Source organism: Bubalus bubalis, chromosome 19 (assembly GCF_019923935.1).
Source record: "Bubalus bubalis isolate 160015118507 breed Murrah chromosome 19, NDDB_SH_1, whole genome shotgun sequence".
Taxonomy (NCBI): domain Eukaryota; kingdom Metazoa; phylum Chordata; class Mammalia; order Artiodactyla; family Bovidae; genus Bubalus; species Bubalus bubalis.
In genome coordinates, this window is record NC_059175.1 from 3,433,407 (window position 1) to 3,452,326 (window position 18,920).

General features: G+C 44.8%; 1 pseudogene; it reads right to left on the reverse strand.

The window, feature by feature from the left end:
• Window positions 1–214: 214 nt before the first annotated feature.
• The window catches only part of LOC102411033, a 47,657-nt pseudogene continuing 28,951 nt past the window's right edge, over window positions 215–18,920 (reverse strand).

Consider the following 18,920-nt stretch of genomic DNA (forward strand, 5'->3'; position numbering starts at 1 on the left):
GGGACCGGAATATCAAGACGTGCTCAGCTGACGTCTTCAACTTCCAGATGCCCCAAGGCCTCAGTTGGTGGTTTGGGACAAACATGGTATTTGGTCACAGAGAGCAGCAATAGAGATCGGCTGTATCTGGAGTGGGGAGGGAGGTGAGACATCTGGGGAGACTGCAGACAGTCTGTGATAAAGCAGATGGAAGTATGAGGGCACGGGCACTAATAAGGCTCTGTGTCCCCTTACAACAGGCGCCAAACCGCAGCAATGCACTATGAAAAATAACTCAAGTCACTACTTGAGTGGAAGATATGAGGTAGCTACGGGAAACTTCTGCGGGAAAGGTCCAGCTTATATGGAGAAAAATACGCATTCAAGCACTGGATCATCTATAGCGCCACGTTCAGAGCTGGTGGAGGAAAGGAGCTCTTTCTGGGTGACTTGCAGAAGGCCATCTTTTCTTTACGGAGAGGACTGAAGCATTCAGCTCTTTACAAAGTTCTGTTAGCCTTCATCTTGTCCTGTTTCGCCTTGTATTTGGAAGCGTCCCTGGGCTCCCCGCTGGGATTGCTCCAGTCGTCAGCCTCAGCTGTGCTCTTGTAATGGCACCACGTGGACTTGTTAAAAACCGGAAGTCTCTCAAATGCTTCACGTGGAAGGGCCTTCAGATAAATGACAGCATCAGTAACCACGCCTTCCATAGAATAGACTTTTAGATCTCCTTGGAAATATCTAGCATACAGACGAGAAATTGGCAAGCTACAACCAAATCCAGCCAACCGGGCGGCTTGGGTAAGCTCCAGCTCGGTCTCAGAGTAGTTGAATACATGCAGTGAAAATGGCAATCTATTTTTCGGACTGGAACCCACCACCTAGGTCACTTATCTTAGTGGATAAGTCTTCTTTACCAGAGTAACCAGGGTTTTAACAGCTGGGTACCCTCTTTTCTCTCTTCATATGGTTCGACTGTTGTTCTCACTGAGTTCTTGAACAACTCAAACAGCACGAGAAAGAGGTGTGAGGGCACATAAACTACCTGATTAGATTTGTTTGGAGCTTTGGCACTGAATTCTTCAACTTCCAACTCTGGAGCTACCAGATAATATAGCTCACAAAGCATTTTGGCAGTTTCATACACATCTTTCACAAGGCCAGTGACGTTGCACGTGGGATCAATATTCCCAATGTGTTTCAGATGTGCAGGGTTGGTGTCACTGCCAAATGGAAGTGTGTGCTGGTTAATAAGCACGTGGAAAGAGATGTGGTTGGTATTAAATTGGTCCAGAAAATACTGGGTGTTACTGCTAATGAATGGCTCAAACCCAAACTTCTCCTTGTACTCAATCACTCCTTGGACCATTGTAGGGGCCACATCATTGTGTTTATTTCTGACTTTAATTAGGACTTGTAGAAAGTTATCCAAGACCTGTGGATCTTCAGGGCTCTGATTTTCATATTCTAGAAGTTCAAGAAAACTCTGCATATACCAGCTCTGAACCAATTCCACTGAAGGGTGGTTAAGCAAGTCCTCCAGCAGAAGATTAACTTCTCTCATTGTGTTAGCCAGGCGCACAGGAAGCTCCTTTTGTAGGAACATGTATGAAGTTTTCTCACACACATTATCTCTCCCTTGGGGATGCTAGCTCCAGAGCACCAGCAGCAGAAATCTCCTGGAACCTCCTGATCGGCAGGATGTGGACCTCTTACCATTCCTAAGCCCAGGCTGTCCTGGAAACCCAGCCAGGCTGCACAGAGCTACCCAAGGCCTCAGAGTCCACAGCTGAGGGATGAGGACCCCCAGACCAACAAGCCCACCTAACGCCAACTTTGGGGTGGGTGGGAGTGTGGGCAGGTAACTGTCCTTGTCACCAGATTAACCATACCCAGCCACCCTGGCCCACAGGATAGGTGTCTTGCCCTACTCCAAATCTTAATATTAAAACCATCATACTGGGGACTTCCCTGGCAGTCCAGTGGTTAAGACTTTGCCTTCCAATACAGAGGGTGAGGGTTTCAATCCCTTCTCAGGGAGCTAAGACCCCACATGTCTAATGGACTAAAAACATATATATATATATATATATATATATATATATATATATATACACACACACATATGTATATACACATATGTGTATATATATGTATATATATATACACATATGTATATATCAGTTCAGTTCAGTTTGGTCGCTCAGTCATGTCCAACTCTTTGCAACACTCTTTGCGCAGCACGCCAGGCCTCCCTGTCCATCACCAACTCCCGCAGTTCACTCAGACTCACGTCCATCGAGTCAGTGATGCCATCCAGCCATCTCATCCTCTGTCGTCCCCTTCTCCTCTTGCCCCCAATCCCTCCCAGCATCAGAGTCTTTTCCAATGAGTCAACTCTTTGCATGAGGTGGCCAAAGTACTGGAGTTTCAGCTTTAGCATCATTCCTTCCAAAGAAATCCTAGGGCTGATCTCCTTTAGGATGGACTGGTTGGATTTCCTTGCAGTCCAAGGGACTCTCAAGAGTCTTCTCCAACACCACAGTTCAAAAGGATCAATTTTTTGGCGCTCAGCCTTCTTCACAGTCCAATTCTCACATCCATACATGACCACAGGAAAAACCATAGCCTTGACTAGACGAACCTTTGTTGGCAAAGTAATGTCTCTGCTTTGGAATATGCTATCTAGGTTGGTCATAACTTTCCTTCCAAGGACTAAGTGTCTTTTAATTTCATGGCTGCAGTCACCATCTGCAGTGATTTTGGAGCCCCAAAAAATAAAGTCTGACACTGTTTCCACTGTTTGCCCATCTATTTCCCATGAAGTGGTGGGACCACATGCCATGATCTTTGTTTTCTGAATGTTGAGCTTTAAGCCAACTTTTTCACTGTCCTCTTTCACTTTCATCAAGAGGCTTTTTAATTCCTCTTCACTTTCTGCCATAGGGTGCTATCCTCTGCATATCTGAGGTCATTGATATTTCTCCCGGCAATCTTGATTCCAGCTTGTGTTTCTTCCAGCCCAGCGTTTCTCATGATGTACTCTGCATAGAAGTTAAATAAGCAGGGTGACAATATACAGCCTTGACATACTCCTTTTCCTATTTGGAACTAGTCTGTTGTTCCAAGTCCAGTTCTAACTGTTGCTTCCTGACCTGCATACAGATTTCTCAAGAGGCAGATCAGGTGGTCTGGTATTCCCATCTCTTTCAGAATTTTCCACAGTTTATTGTCATCCACACAGTCAAAGGCTTTGGCATTGTCAATAAAGCAGAAATAGATGTTTTTCTGGAACTCTCTTGCTTTTTCCGTGATCCAGCAGATGTTGGCAATTTGATCTCTGGTTCCTCTGCCTTTTCTAAAACCAGCTTGAACATCAGGAAGTTCACGGTTCACATATTGCTGAAGCCTGGCTTGGAGAATTTTGAGCATTACTTTACTAGCGTGTGAGATGAGTGTAATTGTGCGGTAGTTTGAGCATTCTTTGGCATTGCCTTTCTTTGGGATTGGAATGAAAAATGACCTTTTCCAGTCCTGTGGCCACTGCTGAGTTTTCCAAATTTGCTGGCATATGGAGTGCAGCACTTTCACAGCATCATCTTTCAGGATTTGAAATAGCTCAACTGGAATTCCATCACCTCCACTAGCTTTGTTCATAGTGATGCTTTCTATGGCCCACTTGACTTCACATTCCAGGATGTCTGGCTCTACATCAGTGATCACACCATCATGATTATCTGGGTCATGAAGATCTTTTTTGTACAGTTCTTCTGTGTATTCTTGCCACCTCTTCTTAATATCTTCTGCTTCTGTTAGGTCCATACCATTTTTGTCCTTTATCGAGCTCATCTTTGCATGAAATGTTCCCTTGGTATCTCTAATTTTCTTGAAGAGATCTCTAGTCTTTCCCATTCTGTTGTTTTCCTCTATTTCTTTGCATTGATCGCTGAGGAAGGCTTTCTCATCTCTTCTTGCTATTCTTTGGAACTCTGCATTCAGATGCTTATATCTTTCCTTTTCTCCTTTGCTTTTCACTTCTCTTCTTTTCACAGCTATTTGTAAGGCCTCCTCAGACAGCCATTTTGCTTTTTTGCATTTCTTTTCCATGGGGATGGTCTTGATCCTTGTCTCCTGTACAATGTCACGAACCTCATTCCATAGTTCATCAGGCACTCTATCTATCAGATCTAGGCCCTTAAATCTATTGCTCACTTCCACTGTATAATCATAAGGGATTTGATTTAGGTCATACCTGAATGGTCTAGTGGTTTTCCCTACTTTCTTCAATTTAAGTCTGAATTTGGCAATAAGGAGTTCATGACCTGAGCCACAGTCAGCTCCTGGTCTTGTTTTTGTTGACTGTGTAGAGCTTCTCTATCTTTGGCTGCAAAGATATAATCAATCTGATTTCGGTGTTGACCATCTGGTGATGTCCATGTGTCGAGTCTTCTCTTGTGGTGTTGGAAGACGGTGTTTGTTATGACCAGTGCATTTTCTTGGCAAAATGCTATTAGTCTTTGCCCTGCTTCATTCCCTATTCCAAGGCCAAATTTGCCTGTTACTCCAGGTGTTTCTTGACTTCCTACTTTTGCATTCCAGTCCCCTATAATGAAAAGGACATCTTTTTGGGGTATTAGTTTTAACAGGTCTTGTAGGTCTTCATAGAACCGTTCGACTTCAGCTTCTTCAGCGTTACTGGTTAGGGCATAGACTTGGATTACTGTGATATTGCATGGTTTGCCTTGGAAACGAACAGAGATCATTCTGTCGTTTTTGAGATTGCATCCAAGTACTGCATTTCAGACTCCTTTGTTAACCATGATGGCTACTCCATTTCTTCTGAGGGATTCCTGCCCGCAGTAGTAGATATAATTGTCATCTGAGTTAAATTCACCCATTCCAGTCCATTTGAGTTCGCTGATTCCTCGAATGTCGACATTCACTCTTGCCATCTCTTGTTTGACCACTTCCAATTTGTCTTGATTCATGGACCTGACATTCCAGGTTCCTATGCAATATTGCTCTTTACAGCATCGGACCTTGCTTCTATCACCAGTCACATCCACAGCTGGGTATTGTTTTTGCTTTGGCTCCATCCCTTCATTCTTTCTGGAGTTATTTCTCCACTGATCTCCAGGAGCATATTGGGCACCTACTGACCTGGGAGGTCCTCTTTCAGTATCCTATCATTTTGCCTTTTCATACTGTTCATGGGGTTCTCAAGGCAAGAATACTGAAGTGGTTTGCCATTCCCTTCTCCAGTGGACCACATTCTGTCAGATCTCTCCACCATGACCCGCCCATCTTGGGTTGCCTCACGGGCATGGCTTAGTTTCATTGAGTTAGACAAGGCTGTGGTCCTAGTGTGATTACATTGTCTAGTTCTTTGTGAGTATGATTTCAGTGTGTCTGCCCTCTGATGCCCTCTTGCAACACCGACCATCTTACTTGGGTTTCTCTTACCTTGGGCGTGGGGTATCTCGTCACAGCTGCTGCAGCAAAGTGCAGCCGCTGCCCCTTACCTTGGACGAGGAGTATCTCCTCACCGCCCTTCCTGACCTTCAATGTGGGATAGCTCCTCTAGGCCCTCCTGCACCCGATACACACATACACACACACACACACACACACATATATACAGAAGCAATATTGTAATGAATTCAATGAAAACCTCAAAAAATTTCCACATCAAAAAATCTTAAGATAAAATAAAATCATCTTTCCAGGCAAGAGTACTGGAGTGGGGTGCCATTGCCTTCTCCGTATCAATGTATACTGAGAATAAATAGAAGAAAGAGAGGGGAAGATGGCAGGAGGGAGAAAAAGAGAGAAACCATGAGAGAGAACCAGGCACCAAGTGAGGCCCCAAAGCATCCTTACCACGCATAGGGATGGAGAGGAAAATAAAGAAAAATAAGAACACCCCTGATCCTGAGAGCCAAGCCTTGCTTATTCAGAAAGGAAGTGATGGAATTGACCTGGTGGACAGGCAAAGAAGAGCATTCTAGGCTCACAGAATAGCATGTGTAAAGATACCATGGGTGAAAAATCAAGGCAGGTCCAGGAGACTCAAAAGGTCTGGGGTGGCTACAGCAGAGGTGCCAGAGAGAAGAAGAGATAAGAAGAGGAGGTCTACAGGGGCCAGATTGCAGAGGATGTATCATAAACCCTACTTCTGCTATGGTCCTCGGAGCATGCTTTCCTGTCTCTACACTTTGGGTTTAGCCATGTGACTTGCTTTGACCTGTGGATGCTAGCGGACATGAAGAGAGCCAAGGCAAGACGTGTGCTTCCAAGATTAGGACTGCCCCCCTTATACTCTGGCCTGTCACCATATCAAGAATATGCTCTAAGCAATGGGTGATCTAAGAAGGCAGAGACATATGGAACAGACCTGGGACTCAACACACAGCCTGGAGTCAAGCCCAGTTGGGCCCAGGCAACATCTGCTACATCCCAGCCAGCCCACAGATGCATGAGCAAGACCAATAAATGCTTACTGTGGTACACCACTGAGAATTTGTGGTTATTTGTCACACAGCAAATGCTACCCAAATAAGCCTTGTGTACTTAGGGAAGACACTTGGAATTTACCCTACCTGCAGAAGTCATTTAATAATCTTATGCAGACGATCCTCTCACAACCTTCCCTGCTAAAATACGGAGTATGAAACTTATCCCCCTCAGTTCCTAGGGCAGTGCTAGACCTGTGGAACATACACACTGAATCCTTGCTGATAAGCTGACAGGATCATGTGCTTTGGTGAATGCAGGTTCCTCTGTCTGAGAAAACTTCGCCCATCTCAGCCACTTAACCAATACATTTTTTAATATTACAAGAACTTTGCTCACAACCTTCACGGAACCTTCCCCAAGCTGGATTAGAAGCTCCAGAAGACAAGTGCACATGGACAAGCTCTAGAATAGACCATATACTAGGACACAAAGCAAGTCTCAATCAATCTAAGAGTATAGAAATTATTCCAAGCATCTTTTCTGATCACAGTGGCATGAAACTCAAAATCAACCACAAAAAAAATAAATGAGAAGAAAAAGATCCAGCAGATATTACATTATTGATTTGGCTTCTCCTTTTCTAGACTGAAAGCCCCTTTAGAGTGGGGATGATGTCTTTTCTCTTAGGTCCCCAGAGTCTAGGACATGGTCTGGATGGAGTTGGTGACTGGTCAGTGTGTATTGAGTGAACAAACAAATGAACTTCCTAACAGCTCCCAGCACAAAGCCAGGCCAGTGGCCCCCATGCAATGAATACTCAGTTGCCTGGCTGCCAATGTTTGTCCTACTTAATTCCCTCACCTGTTATTTCCTTCTTTTCTCATTTAGAATCACAAACTCCCTCCTGTGTGCCACTCAGTTTCTCTTACAGTAACCTCTTTATTCCATCTTAATAATACTTAGACTATGGACAGAGTGACATAAAGGAAACCCGTGAGTCAAAACATCTATGGTAGGAAAAATACAGGTGACCTATAAAGTACTTCACCAACTTTCCTGAAGACTTCATGTTTGGACCTTATAAATCATGGGCGCCTGTCCCACACAGGCTAAGCCAGCCGTACTGCAGCAAGCTGCCATCTTTAAGAGGCCTGGTGACACAACGCCTTGTTGATGCAGAGTATTTATACAGAATTTCCCACATCAATCTTGGTGTAAAAAAGGAGGTGATGTCATCAAGCTGTGAAACAACTATCATCTGTAGAAAATCCTAGGCAGTCTCTCGGACAGAGTCATGGTTGCTTATTTCTTCAAGAGTGTATGAATTGTAAGATGAACACTGAAGCTATGCTATAAAGACCAGGCGCTGCATAAATAGTCCTCCCCTATGACCCAGGAACCATTCCCCTTCTAGGAATCTGTCCTAATAAAATCATCAGGGAGGTGCAGAGAAAGATGCACAAAAATTTATGTTCATAGTTTGATTCCTGGAAAAAAAATAAAAATAGCCTCTATTTAATACTATAGGGAGGTGGTTAAGCACACTAGATCACAGCCACAAACATAGTCTTTTGCAGCCATTAAAAATGGTCACTGGTTCCTCTCCCTTTTTCCTCTGTCCTTGATTAATTCTGTCTAGAAGCCATTAGCTGCAGCTGAACAAGGCAGGCAGCTTCAGAAGGTGAGAGTGGGGAGCTCCAGAATCCGAGTGAGGTGAGAGGTGTCTACAGAGTGGTGGCAGTAGCAGGAGTGGGCCTGCCCAGCATGGTGAAGCATGTAGGGGGTGGTCTGGCACAGGTTGCAGGTGAGATGTGGGAGCAGCGTGGCATGGGCTTCAGAGCTCGGGTGAGTGGAGGAGAATGTCCTCAGAAGCAGTGGCAGGGGCTGTGGGCCAGCACAGGGCATCAGAGCCTGACAGAGTGGCAGGGGAGGGGACACGTACCCCAGCACACCAGGTTAGAGCCAGAGTGATCAGGAGGTCGCCCACATGATTGGAGGGTGAGTAGCAGCGTCAGGGACAAGACTGCAGGAGCATGAAGAAAATAAGCTAAAATAAAATATTTTAGGTTTCTGATTACTAGAGAAGAACATTATAAATATGGAAAGGCAGAAATCTGGAATCAACCTGTGGTATTGGATTAGAGCAATCAGTGTGAACTTATGGAGAAAGAAAGGTAGATAGATGACAGATGATTAGATAGGTAGATGACAGATAATTAAGCATAAGTGTGTGTGTGTACATATATTCCCAACTCTGTCTTCTGAGAGCACCTAAGAGTAAAATAGCTCAAGACAATGAGCACACCCAGCAAGCAGATCTTGGTTTCTAAACATCACTTTCCATTAAAAGGAACAAGGGGTCTGTGCAGAAATGGCTGTTCGAAGACATAATTTGCTATAGGCCTGAGCATTGCTGGATATTCTTAACTTGCTATGCTAAGAATGAATGGATCCGACCTGACCACTCCTTTCCAGGCCCATCTCAGAGTTGTGTTTGCAGTGAACAATCTCCAGAATGAATAATGTCTCCCTCCAGGATGAAAAGAAGTCTTGCTTAGTACTTGCTATAAAAGCAGTGGATTTTTCCTAAGCTCAGTGTTCTTCAGCTGTAATGCAAATGCCATGCATCTATCTGGGCCATTTCACGTTGCTTCAGTTGGACTTGGGGGGCAGGAAAACAGATTCAACTATGCTGGTGCTCATGTTACTTCCTGTGTCGTGAGTAATAAAGTCCTTTGTCTCTGACTCAGGCGTCTCATGTACTCTGCCAGTATCCATGAAAGAGAAACAGGCTGTTATTACTTGAAAGTAAGGTAAAATCAAATCCCAGACCCAGTGATTACTGATTCCAAGGCTGGGCCAGGGAAAGTATGAGACACGCCTGGAATATCTTTTACCGATGAAAATGAGAGACTACTCAGAGAAAGATGGCAACATCAAAAGGACACAAAATGCAGCTCGAAGGAGTTCTTATTGGTCAAATCTGGGACAATTTAAACGTCAAAATAAATAATGATAGTAACAGATTATAACCTATTGAACAAGATAGGAACCCATGACTTTATACTAATATAAGTAAACAAAACAGACAAAAGATGTACAGAAGTGTTAGAGGACTTGTGCAAAATGCTCCTCCCTTTATAAAGGATAGAAGATAGGAACTCTTTGGTTTGCTTGCTTTTAAGAAACTATTCTCCACTTCCCAATATTTTGAGGGAAAATACATAGCCTCTTTCCTTAGGCCCTGAGGTCTGGATGAGAATCTCTGTTTCAGGTGTGGAGCACATGATGCTTTCCTGGCAAAGCAGGCCATGCTTTTGCCCATTGGAACCAATTCAGAAATGGGCACTTGACCTAGCCTGTTCAATCAAGGCGAACCTCAAAAAGGTTTGTGAGAACAAAAAAATTCTTGCTTTTCCCCACTGGGCTTGAATTTGAAACAGTGTGATTTTGGAGCTTCTCAGCCATCTGGTCACCATAAGGGAAGACACTGGAACTCTTGGGGAAACCATTCTGAACCTGTGAATGAACACTGGTGCCATGTCTGGAGGCCCAGTAACTGGTGAGCATCCTTGATATGTATGGATGTTTTTTTTCCATGCCACCAAGCAATCAACTACATTCAATCCTGACACTACAAACCTGGTGAGAGCATCTGATCCCACAGAGAAAGGGCTCAGCCCTACAAAACTGCTCCAATTCTCATGCCATTTTCAAGTCCGGGCTGTTACCTGTGTTTCCGATTAACTGGCTATAAACTGGAGTTTCCCATGATGCCCTCCTCAGGTTCCAATGATTGGCTAGAGTGGTTCACAAAACTCAAAGGAATATTCACTTGCATTTACCAGTTTATTATTAAAGGACACAACTCAGTAACAGTCAGATGGAAGAAATGCACAGGACAAAGTGTGTATGTGGGAAGGGCACTGTCCTTCCATAGCCTCTCCAAGTGCACCGCTCTCCCAGCACCTCCACAAATTCACTGACCTAGAAGCTCTCCAAACCATCCTGTAGAGTTTTTATGGAGGCTTCATTATACAGGAATTTGATTAAATTATATAGGTTTGTAAATCATTGGTCATTTGGTAACTGAACTGAATCTTCATCCCCTCTCTATTCTTTGGAGGTCATGGGATAGGAAAGTTCTAACCCTTTAATCTGCTGGTTGGTTCCCCTGGGCAACCTGCCTCCAACCTTATTTGACCTAAGTGCCTTGTACTCAGTCATGTCCAGTTCCATGGACTGTACCCTGGCAGGCTCCTCTGTCCATTGAATTCTCCAGGCAAGAATACTGGAGTGGGTTACCATTTCCTCATCTGAGGGAACTTCCCACTCAGGGATCAAACTGCCATTAGCACCTTTCCACAAGTCACTCATAACATAACAAAAGGCACCTTTCCAGTTTCTCCTTTAGGAAATTTCAAGGGTTTTAGAAGCTCCATGCCAGAAATGGGGAGGAAGATCAAAAACATATTTCTTATTATGAATCACAATATCCCAATATGTTTACAGTCTCTTCATCCTTATGAAGTCTTCCTACAGGAGAACTCAGAAAACTTGCTTCTCTAGCCTCTTTGCACCTAGTCACAGGCCTGTATTCTGCATACCACCAATAAAATGTATTTATGCAGATTTTGAATATAAAGTAGCCAACCTAGGCAAAGAGAGGGTTGCTCAAAACACACTTTCCTGGTAAAGGTAGCAGTAGAGGCCTCTGGTTGCCTGACGGTTGAAAGGCCACGTTACTGGCACTGTTTGAGCCTCAGCACTGGTAGAGGCATTAGCTGCACCGAATTTGAAATCCTGACAGCAACGCACGCTACAGCACCCAGCGCCCGGTCATCCCAATGGCAGCAGTTTTCCCATCTTACTGATTCCCCAGAACTTTGAGGACATTACTTCTGCCAACTTAGCCTTGACCCCAACTCTTCCTCCTTGCGACAATTCTAAATTTCCCAGTATCCTTTAGTTAATCTCCTTTTCTGCTTAAGAAGATGCATTCAATCTCTGTTGTACACAGCTGAAAGTCCTGCCTGATTCTTTTTAAAAATATTGTTACCAGGAGTGGGGTAATGGTAGTAACAGAACTTGTAACTTAGGAGACGAAGGACCTGCTCGTTAGTGACTGAAGCAGATGACTTTTTACGCAGTGGCTAACATCTGGTCAAATTGTCTGCTCTACCATAAGACTTCATGCCAATTGAGGTTATAGAGACAGAAGAAATAGTAGGAAAATTCCAGAATAGTCATCCATACTGACTGCTTCTTGCCGTTTTTAATAAAATCCTAAAAGAGAGAGATGATCTCAGGCAAGGGCGAGCCAGTCTGCAAGCAGGTGGAAGGGATACAGCTCTGCTGAGAGAGGCACTGTCTGACTGTGACCCAAAATCTCAACTGACCAAGAATCCCATAATTTGAAGCTTTATAAGTGGAAAAGCCCAAGTAACAACAATGAAGCTACAGCATTAGCAGAAAATTAGATCAACATCTCAGGTTATTGTCTAGGGCTTCCCTGGTGGCTCAGCTGGTAAAGAATCTTCTTGCGATACAGGACACCTGGGTTCAATCCCTGGGTTGGGAAGATCCCCTGGAGAAGGGAACAGCGGCCCACTCCAGTGTTCTGGCCTGGAGAATTCCATGGACTGTATAGTCCGTGGGGTCACAATGAGTCAGACACAACTGAGCAACTTTCACTTCCAGGTTATTGTCCAGAACCTTCCCTTAACAGTTCTCTGTCAAATAAAGATGTGTGTGTGTGTTTGTGTGTGCATGTAGACTCACTCAATTGTGCCCAGCTCTTTGCAACCCCATGAACTGTATCCCATCAGGTTCCTCGGTCCATGGCAAGAATACTGGAGTGGGTTGCCATTTCCTACTTGAGGAAATCTTTCCCACCCAGACACTGAACCTGCATCTCTTGTATCTCCTGCATTGGCAGGCAGATTCTTTACCAGGCACCACCTGGGAAGCCCTTGAAGGAGGAGCATCAACCAACATGCAAAGATCAAACAAGAGGAGGTGTCTCTCCACCCAAGATTACTATTTTTAATATTGATATATTTGGCTGCACCAGGTCCTAGTTGCAAAATGTGGGATGTTCATTGCCTCGTGTGGGACCTTTGGGTATGGCATGTGAACCCTTAGTTGTGGCATGTGGGATCTAGTTCCCTGACAAGCGATACGACTCTGGGCCCCCTGCATTAGAAGCAGAGTCTTCGCCACTGGACAACCAGAGAAGTCCCAAGATTACTACTTTTAATGGCCCCAAAGAATCACCCAATGAACTTAGGACTAGAGGGTTAGTCAGAACACAGAGAAAGAATGGGTAAGAGACGGGACTATTTAGGCTTAAATTGATGCTTTTGAACTGTGGTGTTGGAGAAGACTCTTGAGAGTCCCTTGGACTGCAAGCAGATCCAACCAGTCCATTCTAAAGGAGATCAGCCCTGGGTGTTCTTTGGAAGGAATGATGCTAAAGCTGAAAGTCCAGTACTTTGGCCACCTCATGCGAAGAGTTGACTCATTGGAAAAGACTCTGATGCTGGGAGGGATTGGGGACAGGAGGAGAAGGGGACGACAGAGGATGAGATGGCTGGATGGCATCACCGACTCAATGGACGTGAGTCTGAGTGAACTCCGGGAGTTGGTGATGGACAGGGAGGCCTGGCGTGCTGCCATTCATGGGGTCGCAAAGAGTCAGACACGACTGAGTGACTGAACTGAACTGACTACACATGTAAGCCTTACATGCTGTGGTTACTCACACATAAAAGTCCCTGAAATTAAAGACTGGATTTCTATCACATTTTTAAAAATTAATTTCTTTTAATTGGAGGCTAATTACTTTACAATATTGTAGTGGTTTTGCCATACATTGACATGGATCATCCATGGGTGCACATGTTCCTCATCCTGAACCCCCTCCCACCTCCCTCCCCATCCCATCCCTCAGGGTCATCCCAGTGCACCAGCCCTGAGCACCCTGTCTCATGCATCGAACCTGGACTGGCGATCTGTTCACATATGATAATATACATGTTTCAATGCTTTTCTCTCAAATCATCCCACCCTTGCCTTCTCCCGCAGAGTCCAAGAGATTGTTCTTTACATCTGTGTCTCTTTTGCTGTCTCGCGTATAGGGTCATCGTTACCATCTTTCTAAATTCCATATATATGCGTTAGTATACTGTATTGGTGTTTTTCTTTCTGACATTTTTGAGGGATACATATTTTCAAAACAATCTGAGCCTGGCCCTATGATAACCTGGAACTGTTAAACCCTAAAAATAATCTTTGGAAGTCAAACTCTCACAAGAAGAAATAAGCCACTAAAGCTGTGAAGTCCCCAGAAAAGACCGCACCTCAATACCTGCCTCAGATGTAACTGAGATAATAGGCAGCATCCTCTCACAACTGGACCAGATGAGTGGGTTGCACATAATCACTTGGATTCCTGGACTTCGAGATGGATGCAGTAATTGACTTTAGACTTTGGATAGAGTATATGTCCAGAAAGAAAGGTATGTGTGGAGGTTGGGTAACTAAAAGGATGAGCTACAGCAGACATTTTTAATTGGCCACTCAACAGCCGCTGACAACTCTCTTCCTCTTCATGTCCCCCTAGGGGCACAGCTAAAAACTATTTGCCTTTCCAATCTCCTTTGTAGTTAAGGGTGTAGTGACCCAGCTCTGACCACTACAATGTAAGGGAAATCATTGGGTGGGGATTCCAGTAATGATTTTTTAAAAGAGACAGGCTCAGCTGATATAAGTAAGGCAATTTAACTTAAAAAAATACATATCAAAAATATTACATACAACATTAAAGTCTCCTTTGACCATCCCTCAACTTTTGCCTCTTACCCTCCCCTCCTCTCTTGTTATCAGGTTGGTAAACCCCCTGCCAGACCATCCTCATGCATTTGAATATATTTGTATTTGTATACATTCAATATATATGTATGTAATTATGTGTATGTTGTTGTTGTTTAATCCCTAAATTGTGTCTGACTCTTTTGCAATCCCATGGACTGTAGCCTCCCAGGCTCCTCTGTGCATGGGATTTCCCAGGCAAGGATACTGGAGCGGGTTGCCATTTCCTTCTCCAGGGGATCTTCATGACCGAGGGATTGAACCTGCATCTCCTGCATTGGCAAATGGATTCTTTACTCCGAGCCACCTGGGAAGTCCCTTAATAGTGCATAAATAAAATATAATATTGCTGGGGTTACATGTATGGAATTATATTGACAGTATCATTGTATATCTTGCCTTTTTCATTCAACAATATGCCTTATAGATATTTTCTTGCCATACTTATAGATCTACCTCATGCTCTTTACCTGCTTCATAATTTTCCATAGTACAGATGCTCCACAATTTAGCCTTTTTTTTTTTAACTGATGGACAGTGAAACCATTGAGACCATTTCCAATGTCACTATTTACTTCTTAGAAACAACACTGAAATGAAAATTCTTGTCCAAGGCTCTTCGTGCACATGTGCAAGTATTTCTCTAGGGTAGATACTCAGAAGTGTAATTGCGGGGTCATAGGCTATGCACATTTTTTATTTTTATGTCCTTTTAAAATTTTAATAGATCCTGCCAAATTTCCCTCCAAAGTGGCAGTACAAATTTATAGTCTCTCAGCAGTGCATGAGAATTCCCCACACTCTCAACAACTTTTTTTTTCCTAATCTGATGGGTAAGAAATGGCTTCTGGTGTGTTCCCTTGCAATTTTCTGATGAGTAGCGAATTCAGCTTTGTTTTCCTGATTCTTATCACAACAGGGACTTGTTTTGGCCCCAGAAGCTCAGTGGGTGCAGGTCAAGGATCTGCATTATGTAAAGGAAGGGTATTTGGAGTGGAAAGCACCAGTCAGGTTCTCGTGTCTTTGCTGCAGGAACTCAGGGAAGTTCATGTATCTTCCTGGTTCACAGAGCGTGCATGCAGGCTAAGTGGCTCCAGTCATGTCCGACTCTTTGCGACCCTATGGACTGTAGATCGCCAGGCTCCTCTGTCCAGGCAAGAATACCGGATTCTCCAGGCAAGAATACTGGAGTGGGTTGGCATTCCGTTCTCCAGGTTCAAAGAGCAGTGTGACAATTAAATGAGACAACACACAGAAGGGATTTAGCCCAGGGTCTGGCACAGCAGAAGCACCCACTAAATGGCAGCTATCATTATTATTATCATGACCTCCATCTCCACTCTGCTGAGGCGTGATAGGTGGCTACTGACATGGCTTCTGGTGACCCCACACCTCCTGGCATTTAGCTCCCCCACCTCCACCCCATGTAATCGCTTCGTCTTGAATGTGGGCTGAACCTAGTGAATCTTTGCACTTACTGCAAAGATTACAGCGGAACTGATGATCCATCACATCCATGACTAGATTATGAAGGACTATGGTTTCCATCTTGCTAACATGTTCCTACTGCCTTCTTCCTTTGTACAATTCGATGAAGCAAGCATCCGCACAGGAGGGACCACATGACAAGGACGGAGGGCACCCTCCAGCTCTCAGCCAGTGAGACAGAAACCAACAGCCCTTGGGGAACTAAAAGCTGCCAACGACCATGTCAGCCAGCTTGAAAGGAGACTGTTTCCCAGCCATTCCTTCTGGTGACTTCAGTCATCGCTGACACCTTGACTGCTAGTCTGTAAGGGACCCCGAGCTAGAGGACCCTGCTAAGTCACACCCAGACTCCTGAACTGTAGAAACTATGAGGTAGTAGATGCTGTGCTTTTAAGACACTGAGTTTGGGGGTAATTTGTTACACAGCAGCAGATAAGTGATACGTGGCATTAGTTTCTTGAGGACCACCTTTCTTGGTCAGTAGCCTCTCTCCTAAAGACATGAGAGTCATGCACATTTAACTGCAAATAAACCTGCCCAATAGTTCTCTAAAGCAGGAAGATGTTACGAGCCATTTCAAAGACAAAGCTTCCGGGCACGTTCACAGCTGGTAGCTTGGTTTGCCACTCCATGCTTTCCAAGGCGGGAGGTGATACACTGTGACAGGAAGAGCAAGACAGTCAGATGGACCTGGCTTCAAGGTCAACTCTGCTGCTCCCTTGCTGGGCCACCTCGGGCATGTCACTTCTCCTCTCTAAGCCTCCATTTCCTCAACCATTAAGAGGTTTCAAAAAGAAACCTCTTTTACCATAGGGATGCAGAGATACATGATATTACCAAGCAGCCAACACGCAGTAGGCATAGAATTATTACCCTTTTGTCCCGAGACTTTTGACCTTGAAATGTTTGCCCCTTCACACCCAGAGAACACACTGGAACCTATGTCACTGTAATGGTCAAATCCCAGCTCTGCTGAGAAGGGAAGCCCAGGTTTTTCATCACAGGATTAAGAATAAAAGTGGATGTGGTGTGGGAATCCATTCGAGAATGGACAGTATTGTAAGACAGTGTTATCAAAATGTTCAGCCCAAAAGGGAAAAAGAGAGAGAAAAAGAGAAGGATTTGGAGTGTTACCTACAAGGCCAAGAGTTTATTTTTTCTTTTAACTTTCCAGTTAATCTTTTCACTCACCTTCTAGGTAATTAAAGGCTGAAAAGTAAAAGCCTGCTGGCCTTGGAGGGACCCTATCTGGGGCACTTTCCTTTATTTTTTTCCAAAAGAAATACTCTCTCTAAAACCACAAACCTGCACCTGTTTCCCCTGATTTAAAGGCCCCCAAAGTGATGTTTTCAATTAGTAGATGCCTTTCTTTCTAAACTTGATCTCAGGCCAACGCTTTATAACTAAAACCTTTATTTTCTCTCACAGCCCTCCTCCAGACAAACAGATAAGAAAGAGAAGGAAGCATCCGATGTTTCTTCTCTTTTGTTAGCTTTCTAACTGTGAAAGTTGAAGCTTCTCCTTCAGTGGAAGCATGAATCCTTTGAAACGAGAGCAAGCGACAGCCCCAAGCCAATTCCGGCCAGGGTTCAGACAGCCTGGTCTCAGGATGGCTTGGGAAGGACTGGCGGCGAAGCCTTGAGTTTCAGCTCTGGCCAAAGCCCGCTTCTGCCTGCTCCCCTCCCCAGCCAGAGCCCTGTCTAGACAGTCAGCCCCGTAGATTATTTCTGTTTCAGCCCAGTTCCTCCCTTCACCTGCACTGCAGTGATGGGGACTCACTGGAAAGGACTAGGGCCCTTCCAAAAAGATTCTTGCGTTCTCTGCCCTCAGGATGTTTCAGCAGGGGGAGGGGAGGAAAGAGGCATTCTCTGTGTTATGAAAAATGGGTACAGAAGAGGAATGCCCATGGGGGTCATACCTACCAGCTCCTCTGTGGGTGAAGGCAGCTTTGAAAACAATTAAGGCAGGTAACTTTTTCATAAAGAGAGTTTTTTGAGAAGTGGCAGTTGATATTTGCTTTTTTGGCTATTCTGCATTCAATAATGTGATCAGTCCAATGCCCCAAGGTTGGCATTCTTGCCACAGAGGTGGAAGGGGCAGAAGTCCCCTCCCACCAACCGGAAGCAGAGCACAGCCCTCTGGATATGGAGTGACCAGAGTTAGCAAGTAATAGGATGCCCAGTTACATTTGAATCTCAGATAAACAACCATTTTTTGTTTGCTAAAAAAATATTTATTATCTAAAATTCAAACTAACTAGGCATCCTTTGTTTTCTCTCCAACGCCTCCTGGAAGGAATGGCCCAAAGGCACAGAGTAACAGATGGCTCATCGCGGCTCTAGCAGGGTTAAGAGTCCAGGAGGGCACGGAAGACCCAGAGCTGGCAGCACCGTTGGTGATGACAAGTGTGCCATGGCGATAGTGCCAGCGGCACTGTGTGACGGGAGCCACCACAGGGTGGGGTCTTGTCTCTGCCTCAGTTTCCTCCTTCCTGCTAAGGCACATCCTCCCACCTTCCTCCTGATTCTCAGAGCTAGCTGATAATCAACCAAGGAATTCCTTTTCTGATCATGCGTTTTTAACTATAATTTTCCAAAAGGTATCTCCTGAGCTTAAAAAAAAAAAAAAGAAGTTCATGCTCTTATACTGTCTCCAGGCAAAATCAGGCTGGGGGCAGGGGCTGAGACCCCACCCTATGTGACCCCAGCCCCTCAGGACGGGCTCACCTTGTCTCTCAGGTGGGCTGGTGTCCCACTCCACCGCCCCTGACTTGGAGAGCTGGGCCAGGCTGCAGAAAGGCTTGGGGCTGGCTCTAGCCACCTTCTTCACCACTGTTTGTGAGTTCACAGGAAAGGGGTCATTTATGGGGTTGGTTTGAGTGCAATTGGGCACAGCCGTCCCAACTCTGGCTGCACTTTATTCACCTCCGAAGGCCAGGTCTGGCAGGGCCAGGGCAGTTTCTGCACTCAATCCTCTGCCAGTAAAGAGCCCCTCAGGCCCTCTTTTGACTGACAGCTGGTCCATCAAGCCACTTGGTAAAGAATTCAGCAGGGCATAGTACCTACCCAAAGGGAGGGGATCGTGCCCCTGCTGCTCATTGCTGGATTATTCCTGGAGGCCCCCTG